Raw genomic sequence first — 16,073 nt, 5'->3', positions numbered from 1 at the left:
TCTGTCTCTAGATCTCTTGATTCATTGTTGTGTGAGCTTGGTAAACGTGCACGTGAAGAATAGTTATATTTATCCTCGCCCTCTCTAATTTCCCCGGCTTCAATTTCCGCCATATATTGATTATTTCGATGACCGTTTGGTTCCATTCGTTCGGTTTCGGACGATACAAGTTGTTTCTTATCGCCTTGCATCAATCCAATAGTTTTCTTTGCCTGTAGATCGAAATCGTCTGGTGCATGTACTTCTAATGCATCCTATAAGGAGAACAAAACAAAACAAACTGTATTATCTTCCAATACAGTCATGTAAACGTCTCTTTCTGTCTCTTGTGCAACGAAAAACAAAGACATGTCTCACCATAACTCGTATCAGTATCAACGTGACATTTGATAAAAGGTGTGTTTGAACGTGCGAACTTCAACACGAAATAACAATAATAAAAATTAAAATGGATATAATAAGAACAATTATTATAATAAATGTTAATAATATTAATAGTAATCTTATTAGTCTCATCGCAATGTCTTTTATATCTCCAAAGTCAGTATGAATTGTTTCAGAAGAAGCCATTACTATCGTTAAACGATGTATAACTTAGGAAAGTTCCTGACGGGTATGGTCAACGTTTTCATACTTTTCCCTTTATATAGACGATTTAGGTAAAAAAATAAGAACGTGGCGAGTAAATAGCATAGTTTTCCTATATCGTGGTTGGTGGCAAGAACGTCGCCAACGATATAGTGATGCCTACCAGCTCCCTCAATGTATCCACAACAGTCTCCCTATCACCATTCCATTGCTTCCTCAATGCTTGGAAGGACCAATCCTCTCGTAGTAACTGCTTGTCTCTCTTGTCTCTTCTTCTCTCACAGTATTGTAGTAATAGTTCAAAGATACATACTTCAATATGGGCTCGAGGTTACTAATCCCTTTCATTTCGCAAAGCATGGAGATACAGAAAGGGTCTGTTTTTTATTATCAAGTATGGACTTAACACCTTAAGAACTTTGTCCCTTGGTATTCTGTAGAAGTGTGTGTAATATAAGTCAGGCATGTTTTTGTTCATATTGTTCAGACATCGAGGAAAGCAGCAGTGCTCTATGATTAACCAAGTTACCTATGCCAGACAGGAGGTAGAGCGCCACCATGTCAACTTTTGGAAAGGCCTAGTCCATGAGATAATCACGTTTGTAGATCATCAAGACGTTGCCATAAACACATTCAATATCATACTTATAAAATCCAACGTATATCATAGATGAGTAGTCGTGGGCGAGTGGTTAAGGCGATAGACTTGAAATCTATTGGGTTCTACCCGCGCAGGTTCGAATCCTGCCGACTACGTACGATCTTTTCATGTTTGGTTTTGTGAAACTCTCCATAAACTGCAAATAAATCTTCTTTTCTATAGCTGGCATCTGCAACTACAAGTTTCTCTTGTCGACCTCTACCTTGGATACACAGATCTTGTGAATTGCAAGCAAAATTCGTTCCCCACAATCATACATTTCTTATCTTGTTCAAAGACACAGAACGCTCAGTATTATCGTCTGTGTTTAGCTTTAGATATTAATATAAACCTTCCATTTACACAATTCTCACATTATCAACTTCTTCCCATCCAAATACGAATCATACCAATGCTGAATTTTTCAGAAAAAAAAAATATTCATACAAATTCAATTTTCAGATTTTTTAAATACAAATTTGTCTACACCTAACAATTTCAAACGCACCTCTTAACTGTAAAGCATTTCGTCGCATCAGTGCAGTAAGGTCGTATCTGCAATGCACTTGTATAGGCAGATACGACCTTACTGATCTCAGTGACGCGACGATTTGGCAAGGTACGAAAAGGACACTTAAATACGGTCTTGCGTTTACACAACAAGCGGAACACTGTTGACAAAGAGAACTATCTATAGCACCAGCAAGACCAAGACTTTCGGGTGTAATAACTGATTGAAGCTTCACTCCACGTTTTCTTGCCTGAAAGACAGATATTAAACTTTTCTTTCACTTTGTCAAAAAGTACTTCTTCTAATCGTCTGTCGTCGTCTTCAACATACACTCTAAACTGGTATGCGAAGTAATTAATGCTGCCAAACGTAAGAGCACTAAGTTCCGATGGAAAAGCTTTGAGATGCTATTGAGTAAACGTTACTTTATTACGAACGTAGTATACGGCTGCACTATACCACTTGCGGAATGTGTCGAAAGGACCATTAACTCTATCCATAGTGTTACAACTGGAATGTAAAAATGTAAACAACTTGGTAAATTTAATTACCTTTGTGTTTAAGCAAGCCTGAATGAAAAAAAAACACGATAACGTTTCCAATTTGAAAAGTGGGAAGGAAAGATTTTTCAATACAAATTGGTTTTTGGCAATACAAGAAAAAGTGAAATATATTTTAAAAACATAAGAGAAGAACTAAACAAACAAAAACGACATTTAAAAAAAAGGACTTTCAAGAAACAATACTTTACCAACCTTAACACTTTCGAACGAAAAACAGGAATGAAATCACTGCACTGTGAAGAACACAAGTAGCCACACTGAACATCGCATTATATAGACTTTCGAACAATAAAACTCTGACGTACTAACACACGTGACACATTACGTGCTGGAGCTACAATCGTCATCGTCGTGCATTCATGTTGTCATGTTGATTCCACGTCATATAGTTTTCGTATATCGTGGTTGGTGACAAGAATTCGAACGTCAACAACGATATGCTCACGTCACGATTTTGTTCAATTTGTGTCGTCGCATATGATCGTGGTCGCTACTTGGTTGTCTTAAAAGTATATAGTGACGTCACGACTTTCATATCTATAATACATGTGCGTGCCGGGGCTACAATCGTCGTCGTCGTGCATTGATTCCACATCATATTTTTTTTATATATTGTGGTTGGTGAATTCGAACGTCTACAACGATATGCTCACGTCACGATTTTGTTCAATTTGTGTCGTCACATATGATCGCGGTCACTACTTTATATAATGGCCCGCTGTCATGGTCTCATGATTAATAGGCATCATGGCTGAAACAATATCAACTCTCGATCCAGAAATACTCACTGAAAATAATTTAATAGTTTCCAGAGACATCGAATTAGTGCATTGTACTGGATGCGACTTTACCATGCCCCTAGAAGAGGCAAGTGTTGATTTGTCGGATATACTTATGGAACATTACACGTTTTCAACTGTATCCAAGAGGTGTTTCGCGGAAAGTTTGAATAGTGACGTGAGGAATATGACAAAAAGGATGGAATACATGTGTCGTGACATTGCAAAACCCCGTACTGCCTGGTACCGTCTTTACAGCCGTATGATTGCTTTTATCGCTTGACTATGTGATGGAAGACAGTCTGAAATGGTAATAACAAGGTTGGCACAGGCAGTCGTGTATCTAATGGGTAGATTTGTCTTCCGTCGCAGGACAACAGCCCACATTTCAAGAAGAGAACTTTCTCACGAAATAGCCATGCTTTTGGAAGGATGGTACAAAGACAAGAATCTTTGGAACGGATGCGCACGCATTTTATCCACATCATCCCTAACAACGAAGATCGCACGCTACATATTGCTCAAGGAAAACATCTTTCAAAGACTGACTTACAACGAAAGTAATGAAAATTCACATGGCGGCAGTAGGCAGTCGGCCAATGGAAACACTGACAATGGCAGTACATTAGAGAAATTCACTTGTAAAGTCTGCTTTTTTGGCAGTGTCCTTGGTGAGAGTGAAATGTGGTCATTTAATTTGCACACATTGTTACGTTAAATTGAAAAAGTTACGAAACATTCGAGATGCCCATTTTGCAGGTGTCATTTTGTAGCTCGTAAAATGTTTTTCAGTTAAGAAATAAATGAATACTGTTGTTTTTAATCGTAATTCTCTGGCTTATGTATAAATATATATTTATATGTATGTATGTATGTATGTATGTATGTGAGGGTGCGTATGACAGGTTTCATAGTGAAGATGGCTAAATTCATACGAACTGATTTGGCTAAATTGCAGACATTTCAGAGATATATATCCGCTTCACCAATCTGGTTTGCTAGATCTCCATATATGAGAGCATTTTTAATTATTACTGCAATGTATGCTGTGTGTGCTATGCTGTTCGCAAAATACTTTACCAAGGAGAGATGGGAGCTTTATGGTTGTCACAAAAAATATTACACAGTTGGTCTACAGCTGTGCAAGAATAAATCAAAGGGCGTTGGCCCCATTACAGTTAAGCTAATAGTTACGGGGCGTTATCGGTTGTAATTAACATCTTGGCACCCATAACTGTTGAATATTTCCTTGGCAAAAGTCACCAAATTCAAGAGGCTTTGTCTTTGTTTCGTCGACACGAAGAGATACTTAGAAACAGTCCCGGTTACACAGCAGACAAAATTGATTACACAGTGTTATTGAACTGTATGGGATACAACGATACAAACAAGGTCAAGTTGGACACACCTCGCGAGGGACAAGAACGAATTACAAATCTACATTTGCTGAGACATTTATTTTCGTGTCTGTTGATGGAACTATACATATTTTTTGTTACAAAGGGGAAATGTCAAGGAAGTATACTAACACTCATCGTATCATTTTTCGGAATAGTCTTACCGAGCATTGTAATTTGCTCTGTGTTGAAATTGGGTCAGTGGTTTCCATTGATGTGGATAATTAATTTCATCATGTTAATATGTCCCATGACAGCCATTCTAATATTCACACCGGTGTTTATTTTCATGTCTTGCATATCGTCTACAATTTACCTAGTATCACTGTGTAGCTGGATACTTTTAGAAACCATTTTCCTCATTTGGTCCTACAGAAGACAGGCGAAATATCAAATCGAACTGGTGAAAAAAGCAATTAGAAATTCAACTCTTTATTGTGTTAAAAGTAATATGGACACTGCTTTATTTCTTGCTGGTTACGAATCCCACATAACTTTTCCTAATCGGAAATGAGTTTTATATAAAAATCTCTGTAAATGGACTGTAAGCTTGTGCATGTGCGTGACGCATGCTTAATTTTAGACAATAAGTATTTGCCGGTAAGCTTTTTACTTTATTTCTTGTGCCTCGACTCCTGCATTTTGATACCATCTGCTCCTTACAATGTGAAAAGTGAAAGGTAGATTTTCTGCTAATAGAGGTAACTGTAGCACTTTTCCTTTCTCTCTGTCTGTCGGAACAAACAAATCATGACACCATCTGTAGTACACAAGTTTGCTTATTTGAATGCCAAACAATCAATCAATCAATCAATCAATCAATCAATCAATCAAAATAATTTGTAGAGCGCCAAAATCCAGGCAAAGTTCTGTTCAGGGGCGCTGGATGGTTAATCCACACCGTAGGCTTTACAAAACAAATGTGTCTTCAGTTATCTTTTGAAACAATCAATAGTTGGTGCAAGTTTAATGTCAGTTGGCAGTGAATTCCAGAGCTTTGGAGCAGCATAAGCGAAGAACGTCCACCGTAGTTGATTTGCTTGTAACTTGTAGTCGTAATAAGGTTTTTGTCCTTTGAGCGCAAGGTGCGAGCTGGTATATATACTTGTATAAGGTCGGAAATGTACTCCGGTGTAAGACCATGAATTGCTTTGTAAGTCAGGAGTAAGATCTTGTAGTCGATTCTAGAACGAACTGGTAACCAATGGAGTTTGATGAGAGTAGGAGTTATGTGTTCATATTTCTTTGACCGGGTGATGATTCTTGCAGCTGTGTTTTGTGCACGCTGAAGTTGGTTTGTGACTGATTCAGGGAGACCATACAGTAAAGAATTACAGTAATCAAGTTTAGTGGATATAACAGCATGAATTAAAGTACAGCAATCCGCACTTGAGACGTATTGACGTATAGATCCAATGCGGCGGAGATGACAGTACATTGATTTACATGTTTTCTTGATGTGCTGGTTATACATGTGGATATTGTCAAAGAGTACACTGTCGTGCTGTTGTAACTGGTGTGATAGACGCAGAACCAATATTGACGGAGCGAACAGGATCTGGGAGCTGATTGAATTTTGAGCGAATAACAAGAACTTCAGTTTTGCTGTCGTTGAGCTGTAATTTATTAAGTGTCATCCATGCCTTGATATCATGGATGCAGGACTCCATACTGTGAATAGCAGTTGGTGAATCTTGATGGGAGAACGCAAGGTATAGCTCATGCATGTGTCACGCGTATAGCTCATGCATGTGTCATGCATTTATGTGTCACGAGTGCCTTTTCCCAATTTGTGAGATTTCATCTAACCATGGCAAAATAATTAAAAGGGAACACCGCTCGAGGAAAGTAAGTCATTTTTCATAAACTATGGCAATTACATGCAATTTCAGAGAAACATCAATTTACCCATGCCTTATATGTATCTTTGCTGTGGGACATTGCCTCATGGGAATCAACAGGAATAATGTATTCAACTTGCACTGAATATCAAAGAGAGATTTTTGCAAAGTTAGGGTACAGGCAATCAGGATGTATAATAATCAGTATGAAACTTGAATACACTATTTCTGCTTACCCCCATGATGCAATAGCCTATAACAGAGATAACATATAAAGCACAAAATCCACGTGATATTGCACAGAGCCTTGCATTGCAAAAGAATTGGTTTGTTTTTGTATGTACTGATATCTACTGCACGTTTCGTACTAGAATATCCATGTACTGTGCGCCCAAAGAAAAGGTTAACCCCATGTGATCGCTTGGTGCGCACAATAGTGGGGGGGGGGGGGCGATAAGGAACACTTGATAGGCTACATTCTACTTCTACCCTTGCGACGTCGCAAGACCCTGCGACGAGGTGAGTACATGATGCAATTCGTCGCATGCGACGAATTGCATGGTGCGTTGCTAGTCGAGTTGCATCGTGTAAAAAAGGCCCAGTTACACGATGCAACTCATGAAGCAATTCGTCGCATGCGACGAGGCTTGCAACTGCGACAGAGCGCGTACACGATGCAACAAGTTGCATGGTGAGTCGCAAGAGCTCAACTGTTGCACATGCGTAGATATATAAAAGTTACAGGTCATCGAGGTCAAGTCTTCTAGCGGCAGGAATTTGGCAAAAATGCTATGAAATTGCTAATATTTACGAATAAAATGACTGAAAACTTGTTGAGGTATCGATAGTAAAACTCTATTCAATTCGAAGTTCGTTTATGGCGATGTTGATCTTTCCGATGTGGCTACTTGCATTCAAGTTGGAAATAAAATGATATTCAGCGGAAATCAAGCATTCATAGACATTGTATACTATTTATAAGTGATAATCGTTGTGATAAATCGAAATTATATAAAAAAAATACTTGATATTTGAAATTTATATTATCTATATTGAACAGCTTTCAAAATTTGTTCATATTACTAATTAAATGTTCAGTTCTGTTCAAATAGTATTGCTAACCTTTCAGTATATTCAAAGTTCCTTTGATTACTGTTTTTTTGTATTTGCATGTTTTTTTTCTATGTTCATGATATCAATAGGGTGCATGAAATTGCAGAGATTGATGGACATCATCTTAATATTAATCCTTGAGCTGTTTAGTTTTGGGGCAGCTGACTAACAATCATGTTAGTCACCTTGGTTGTTACTAAACAGATAAGTGTCAAAATACTATTATTAGATTTCAATTCAAGACTGACCAATATTTTCATTCATTTCCCAACAGGAAAAGAATATTGAACTAATCACAAACAGTGTTGTTGAATGCACAGAAAAAAGTGCACCACAATTGATGGATGAGGCCAGGAGCATCAGAGACAGATTCAAACCCTTATTCAAGATATTTTCTGCTTGCCATAATATTTATTCTTTGTCAAGAAGGTTGACTGCTCATGAAATCACCATACTTGGTACTCATAATAGTCATGAGTTTTTGTTTGTTTGTCTGTTTGTTTTTTGAATTCTATTTCTGTGTTTATGGTTCAATTAACAGGTTTTCTTTTATTTCCCCTTTTGACAGTTATTAATAATATTGCCCTAAATTGGAGCTTGTTTGTGCATGCTGTACTTTGGCAGTAAGATGATAAGTAAAAGTTTTTGCTTTTTTTTATGAAACCCTGTATAGAGGGGAATACTATTCAAGTCTTAGATTTATACATATTGTATTCTGGAATGTATATTCTGGAATAATTACTAGTACCAACAATAAATAGTGATTCAAAAGAAATAAAATTGTTCCCAGCAATTTAATGGGTTTGGCTGCATCATAACAGATTACTAAATTAGTTTATTTAGTTGCATCATTCAATATCTGGTGTTCAGTGATGGACATTCCCTGTTAAATCCTGTGATGCAATGAACCATGACAGTGTATAAGTCTACATTTTGGAATTATAAATGATGTCAGTTCATGAAATTTACTCTCCTATGGTTACTTGTACCATTAAAAATTGACTGGAATGGTGTTCCCCTTTATGAGATGTGGAATGTTTATTTGTTATATATATATTATATATGATGTTGTACATGACAGTTATTCAACAGAAATATCACATTGTACATTTATAATTTTAATCTCTTTTCTTCTTTGCAGGTATAAATATACGGAGTCTGCTCCAATACTACAGAGAATACTTTCCTAATGGTTCTATATTCCCAAAACTGCACTTCTTAGAGTGCCATGTGATGGACCAGATAAAGGAAACCCAGATGGGTCTTGGTTTCTTGGGCGAGCATGGGATTGAGGTCATTCACCATCATTTCAACATCTCCCAGAGGAGTTATTCCTCAATACCTAATGACTTGGAGATGTTGAAATGTATGGTCAATGACCATCATATCAGTGTTCACCCAGACAGTGCCAAACCACCCCAAAACAAAAGAGTAAAGAAATCATAATCGTTGAGGAAAAAAATGGGTTATAATTTCATATGGAAATTTCACAGCCACATGTAAGGAATGATAAAAAGAAATAAAATAATTTGTGAAGTGACTAACACATTTTGTGATTATTATTTATGAATGTATAGTATGTTTGTTATTTGAGGATTGGATATATCCATGTACACGTACACTATAGAATTAATTTGGATACTGTAGTAAATTGTATCAAACCAATTATAAATTAATAAGAACATGCCACAAGTTACATCACGTAATCTATTTAAGGTAAAATATTGTTTTATCCTGTATCAGCCATTTGAATATTGTATCTGTGAACTGAACTATATACTTTTAGTTTATCATAACTTTATATTAAAGTTACACCTCGGTTAATCGAACCTGATTGTCAGTATTTTGTTTGTGTAAGTGATTTGACCATAAAGAAAAAAATAGACCATGAACACCATATATATGCAAAAATTGTTTTCTCCTGTTTAATTTCATTCAATCGGCAAAATGCAATCAATTACTGATTTGCATATACGAATTGCTTAAAAACAAGAATATTTTGAATACAGTTACATGCCGTGGTTTCACAATGGTAAAATTACGACGAATGAATGATGATGTAAATAAGTTCGCAGTTCGTTACATTGAAGACTTACATGAGGTTATATACAAGTCCACCATTGCCGTTATCCCCGCACAAGATGCATCTGGTCGTTGTTACTTGAAGTGTTTCTGCTTACATGTTGTTGTTTTTTTTGAACGACGACGACCACATTGGACAAAAATGTTAAAAACTTTCCCTTAAAGACGGCAATTCACGATCCCAAATCCCACCATTGATCGACGGTTCACGTCGCGTCAAAAATCCTGTGACGGCCGAAGAAATGATACTGCCTCAAGCGTCGGTAATCATAAACAAATCATCATCTTTCATGTAAATGAATTGTTAAATTTTCGGCCGTGACTTTTACGTAGTGTTTGCTATTCAAACAACAAAGTGGTCGACATCGCGACACTTCCGTACGAGTTTCACCTATTTTGATCACAGTAATTCGATCGCCTGTGAGGGCGCTCGCCCGTTTGTTGTTAATTGTTTACTCCAACTAAATTTCCACTTACGGACGGCTGTGGGAAATGCGGTATCTCTAGTCCGATTTGATCCCTTTTATTAGTCCCGTTCACGTTTTTATGTATATTACTGTATAGCGATTTCATATTAAAGTAGTAAAGTTTCCAGTGTATCACAGCCAAACGGAAAACATTTCGTTGCATTGCATTGCAATTGGTATAGTTTTACTTTTTATTTTAGGTATGAAGGTTTTTTGACTGACAAAGAACGCGAGAATTTCAAAGCCAAGATGTATTGTTTGCATCACAACGAAAATGACTATTTCGGTGTGATATACAGGTTCAAACTTGAAAAGCAGTTGGATGAACAGCCATACCACTTCCAAGTCGTACCTGACAAAAGGAGTTCATCCGGGGCATCGAATCATTTCCAGAATTTTGAGAATGGAGTCAACGGTAGTTGTAACGGCAGAGTGTATTTCGTCAAAGAGAGGGCCGGCAGAAAATTTATCTGCTCGTCCGAAATGGCCACCACCGCCGTTGAAGGACCATCGAGTGTGTCTACGTTCATTAAACCCAAACGTCGAAACGTTGATGCTCACCAAAACTTTAAAGACCAATATGACAAATACGGGTTTTCAGTCATTGGAAACTTTGTCACGGCCGTGTGTAAAGTGTTACCTAGCAATTGGAATATGGGTTATTTGTTTACGGTTATGGAAATACACGATGAAATCACCCCAAAGAGATCAAGAAAATTAATCTCGTCAAACAATCAACGCCTCATGGAAGTTTGGAACTTGGAAAAGAACGAACAGAAATTGAAAGAGTGATTCGCCTACACGTCAACAACTCGACTCCACGATGTACAGATGACCAGATAAGTAAAGCTTCAAACGCGCCCGTCGTTGGACTAGCCATTAGAAGTATGAATGACACAATTTCGAAACTAGTCCTGCTTACATGACGGTGCACGAGTCTGTATTACTGACTTGACTCTAAACACCATTGTCAGAATCGAGTCCCGAATTCCTCCGTATGCAAGCAGGACTATTTCGAAACTAAACAATTCGCTACGTCAAAAGGACGAAGAAATGGGATTACTAAGGATAGAAAACAGTGAGGGTTCTAGCGAAGAAATCGAGAGATTGAATACTTTACTTTTAGAAAAGGACAAGGAAATTGTTGCACTAAACGCTGAAAACGCAGACCTCAAATGAAAACTTGATTCAATGCAATGTACTGTTTTGGAAATGCAAACGAAGATGAATTGTATCGAAAAGAGTTGCTGAGAACGATACAGTGTCAGTGTGTAACTAAAGATCGCCCAGCACGGAGTACACCCGTCCTCCAAACGTTCACGATCCACGTAAAAGAAAAATACGACGTCAAGATAAATCTATATATTTTACGTGACGGTCACACATTCACGATGCCGTGTTTACCTATATTAGTTTTTCCATTTTTATTTAATCATTATCCATTGGAAATACTCATACTAGACGCTAACGCGTTGTTTATGTTTGCGGTTAATGGTATCAAGTGCCTCCGTGACAAAACTCAATCTTTTGCGTGCGCCTTTTCATGAGATATTTGCATAATTGTAAATTGCAACACTATAAGAGATTTGCCAGGAAAGTAACTATGGTTGTTTCCTATGACGTTCGCACTCACAGTGTGTAACTAAGATCGCACAGCACAGAGTATCCTGCCTAAACGGGCATTCACACGTTTATTCACCACAATGACTGCTACTTTGGGATTGTACTCGGCACCAAGTTGTTCAAAGCATTTCAGCAGTTGACGTATTTAATGTTCTACTACAGCTGGTAACTGACCATCTCCAACACCATCACGGTAAATAACAACCCTCTCTGGTAGCACGTTGTTGACCATTTTTTCGAGCTCAATTTTACCTCCCCCCCCCCGTCCGACATGATTTTAGAGAATAAATATTTTTGCTCTTGCAAATATGTGACTGTGTGGAAGAAACGGGCATTCACACGTTTCTTTACCACAATGACTGCTACTTTAGGATTGTACTCGGCACCAAGTTGTTCAAAGCATTTCAGCAGTTGAGGTATTTCATGTTCTACTACAGCTCCAACAATATCACGGTAAATAACAATTCTCTCTGGTAGCACGTTGCTGACTTCATGTTTTCGTGCTCAATTTTACCCCTCCCCCCGTCCGACATGATTTTAGAGAATAAATAATTTTCTCGTTGTAAATATGTGACTGGATTTCAGTTCAACTTCAACTAGTCTACATCTTTATCTACGTCTCTTAATCCATATGCAAGCAGGAATAGGCCTAGGTTATTTAGAGCAAAGAAAAACTGACTGTTTGGTGAGAACCAGAGTTATCTGTTGTATGTTATATCATATGTGTTACGCATGTATACAAAAAGTGTAATATATTAGTACTCCTAACATATTTTTATCGTTAATAATAGATTTCCAACATGGCTTGCACAAATGTTCTAACTCTCAAGTTAAGAGTCATGGAGGACGTAGAATCAAGAAACACCTCAAATGGTCAAATATTTAATGTAGCATGCATAGACACAGATGGAAATATCATTGACGTTAAGATCTGGAAGAAAAATGATAACTGGTTAAACAAATTCCTAAAAGGAAATCACATCGAACTCAGAGCGTTTGGTACATGTCGGGATGGATCAATATCACTCAATGACCAAGCAAAGGTGGGCTTCCTTTCTGTGTTAGTTACCTTTCTATCTGATTTGACTCAAAATTACATATTTTTCTTTAAGATTTTCATTACTATGTTAAAGTTTTACTCCCGTGATTGTATTGTCTCGCACCAATAAATCACACCATAGTATTTTATAAAAATGACATTTCTCTCTACCATACAGTTACCATAACACTTTCTTTGTAAAACCTTTAAACCATTACGAAATTACAAAAGAAGTAGAACAAAGACATTTTACTTGTACACTAGTACCAATATATTTAACACTTTAACTGTGAATGTTTCCAGGTAATAAATATGGTACAACTACAAGGAGCCTTACCTATTCAACAAATCCATATCGATCAGTTCTATAATCCTACAGTTGTACCTATCAGTGACAGAAATACAATACTTTACCAACCTTAACACTTTCGAACGAAAAACAGGAATGAAATCACTGCAAGAACACAAGTAGCCACACTGAACATCGCATTATATAGACTTTCGAACAATAAAACTCTGACGTACTAACACACGTGACACATCACGTGCCGGAGCTACAATCGTCGTCGTCGGTTATCGGTTGTTATTAACATCTTGGCACCCATAACTGTTGAATATTTCCTTGGCAAGAGTCACCAAATACAAGAGGCTTTGTCTTTGTTTCGTCGACACGAAGAGATACTTAGAAACAGTTCCGGTTACATAGCAGACAAAATTGACTACAGTGTTATTGAACTGTATGGGATACAACGATACAAACAAGGTCAAGTTGGACACACCTCGCGAGGGACAAGACCGAATTACAAAGGGGAAATGTAAAGGAAGTATACTAACACTCATCGTATCATATTTCGGAATAGTCTTATCGAGCATTGTAATTTGCTCTGTGTTGAAATTGGGTCAGTGGTTTCCATTGATGTGGATAATTAATTCCATCATGTTAATATGTCCCATGACAGCTATTCTAATATTCACACCGGTGTTTATTTTCATGTCTTGCATATTGTCTACAATTTACCTAGTATCACTGTGTAGCTGGATACTTTTAGAAACCATTTTCCTCATTTGGTCCTACAGAAGACAGGCGAAATATCAAATCGAACTGGTGAAAAAAGCAATTAGAAATTCGACTCTGTATCGTGTTAAAAGTAATATGGACACTGCTTTATTTCTTGCTGGTTACGAATCCCACATACCTTTTCCTAATCAAAAATGAGTTTTAAATAAAAATCTCTGTAAATGGACTGTAAGCTTGTGCATGTGCGTGACGCGTGCTTAATTTTAGGCAATAAAAGTATTTGCCGGTAAGCTTTTTACTTTATTTCTTGTGCCTCGACTCCTGCATTTTGATACCATCTGCTCCTTACAATGTGAAAAATGAAAGGTAGATTTTCTGCTAATAGAGGTAACTGTAGCACTTTTCCTTTCTCTCAGTCTGTCGGAACAAACAAATCATGACACCATCTGTACACAAGTTTGCTTATTTGAATGTCAAACATGCATGTATGTGTCATGAGTGCCTTTTCCCAATTTGTGAGATTTCATCTAACCATGGCAAAAAAAAATAAAAGGGAACACCACTCGAGGAAATTAAGTCATTTTTCATAAACTATGGCAATTACATGCAATTTCAGAGAAACATCAATTTACCCATGCCTTATATGTATCTTTGCTGTGGGACATTGCCTCATGGGAATCAACAGGAATAATGTATTCAACTTGCACTGAATATCCAAGAGAGATTTTTACAAAGTTTGGGTACAGGCAATCAGGATGTACAAATAATCAGTATAAAACTTGAATACATTATTTCTGCTTACCCCCATGATGCAATAGCCTATAACAGAGATAACATATAAAGCACAAAATCCACGTGATGTTGCACAGAGCCTTGCATTGCAAAATAATTGGGTTGTTTTTGTATGTACTGATATCTACTGGACGTTTCGTACTAGAATATCTATGTACTGTGCGGCCAAAGAAAAGGTTAACCCCATGTGATCGCTGGGTGCGCACAATAGTGGGGAGGGGGGGGGGGCGATAAGGAACACTTGATAGGCTACATTCTACCCTTCATCACCTCATTCTACGTCTACCGCTCATGCCATTCTACACCTACCCTTCATCCTATTCTTCCTCTACCCTCCATCTCAATTCCCAATTCTACTTCCACCCTTCATCCCATATACTGCATGTACTCAAACAAAATATACACACACTATTTGAGTCTAGTTCAATTCTAATAGTTTTAGTATAATTATTATTGAAACGAAGTCAGAAGTCAGGCATCATTTCTACCGTGTAAAACCGTGAAGACGAAACTGATTCATTAAAAATTTAACGTGCTTATCGTTCTCAGCAAAACTCTTTTCGATACAATTCATCTTCGTTTGCAATTTCCAAAACAGTACTTTGCATTGAATCAAGTTTTCGTTTGAGGTCTGCGTTTTCAGCGTTTATAGTGCAACAATTTCCTTGTCCTTTTCTAGAAGTAAAGTATTTAACCTCTCGATTTCTTCGCTAGAACCCTAACTGTTTTCTGTCCTTAGTAATCCCATTTCTTCGTCCTTTTGACGTAGCGAATTGTTCAGTTTCGAAATTGTGTCATTCATACTTCTAATGGCTTGTCCAACCAGGGGCATGAGGCAACAATTCTGGTGAAACTCGAAAATGATAATGATGTCATACAGGTAATAAAGGCCCAAGTTAGCTATGAGTTACATTTACATACTTACTTCGAATTCTTTATTTATAGTATATTTTAATAAACTCATTATACACGTCTACACATATTTGTTATTTTGGGTATAAGGCCAGAAATGGAATGATTAAAAATATATGTATGTACTTGTACACTTTCTAGTCTTTTTAAAAAATGAAATATTTTTTTTTATAATAATCGCAGAAAAATAGTTTATATAAATATTGAAGACTCCAAAAAAGAATAAAGAAAAAAGAAAGTATACGGATAGACATGGTGCAAAATCAATGCTTAGTGCGCTCGCGCAATTGATAATATCTTAGAGTTGCGGTAGGCTCGAACACACAGTTGATTCCGGTCTATATTATTTTCATAAAATTACGTAAAAATAATTATTAAACATTAGTCGTCATATCTGTCTCTTCAAAATATACCTTTGAATGAAAGAGAACATGCTGCAGTACATTGTGGAGTTTTACGGGACAGTAAAACAGATTGCCGAAACAGCATTTTATATGAACTGAAGCTCCGAAACGGTGCTTCTTTTGCGAGGGATATAAAGAAAAACACAATTGATAATATCTTGGTTTAATCAATATTTACTTCTTTATTTATAGTATATTGTGACAAAGTTTCCAATGACTGAAAACCCGTATTTTTCATATTGGTCTTTAAAGTTTTGGTGAGCATCAACGTTTCGACGTTTGGGTTTAATGAACGTAGACACAC

At 37.0% G+C, this 16,073-nt stretch overlaps 1 non-coding gene across 1 annotated transcript; it reads left to right on the top strand.

Moving 5' to 3' along the window:
* Nucleotides 1-1,262: 1,262 nt before the first annotated feature.
* Trnas-uga (transfer RNA serine (anticodon UGA)) lies at nucleotides 1,263-1,344 on the top strand. The gene has a single exon. It is a non-coding gene; the product is annotated as a tRNA-Ser (tRNA).
* The last annotated feature ends 14,729 nt before the right edge of the window (nucleotides 1,345-16,073 follow it).

The sequence above is a fragment of the Glandiceps talaboti genome, chromosome 1 (assembly GCF_964340395.1).
Source record: "Glandiceps talaboti chromosome 1, keGlaTala1.1, whole genome shotgun sequence".
NCBI classification, from domain to species: domain Eukaryota; kingdom Metazoa; phylum Hemichordata; class Enteropneusta; family Spengelidae; genus Glandiceps; species Glandiceps talaboti.
Note: the sequence above shows the minus strand (reverse complement) of the source record. Positions and strands in the feature narration are given on the sequence as shown.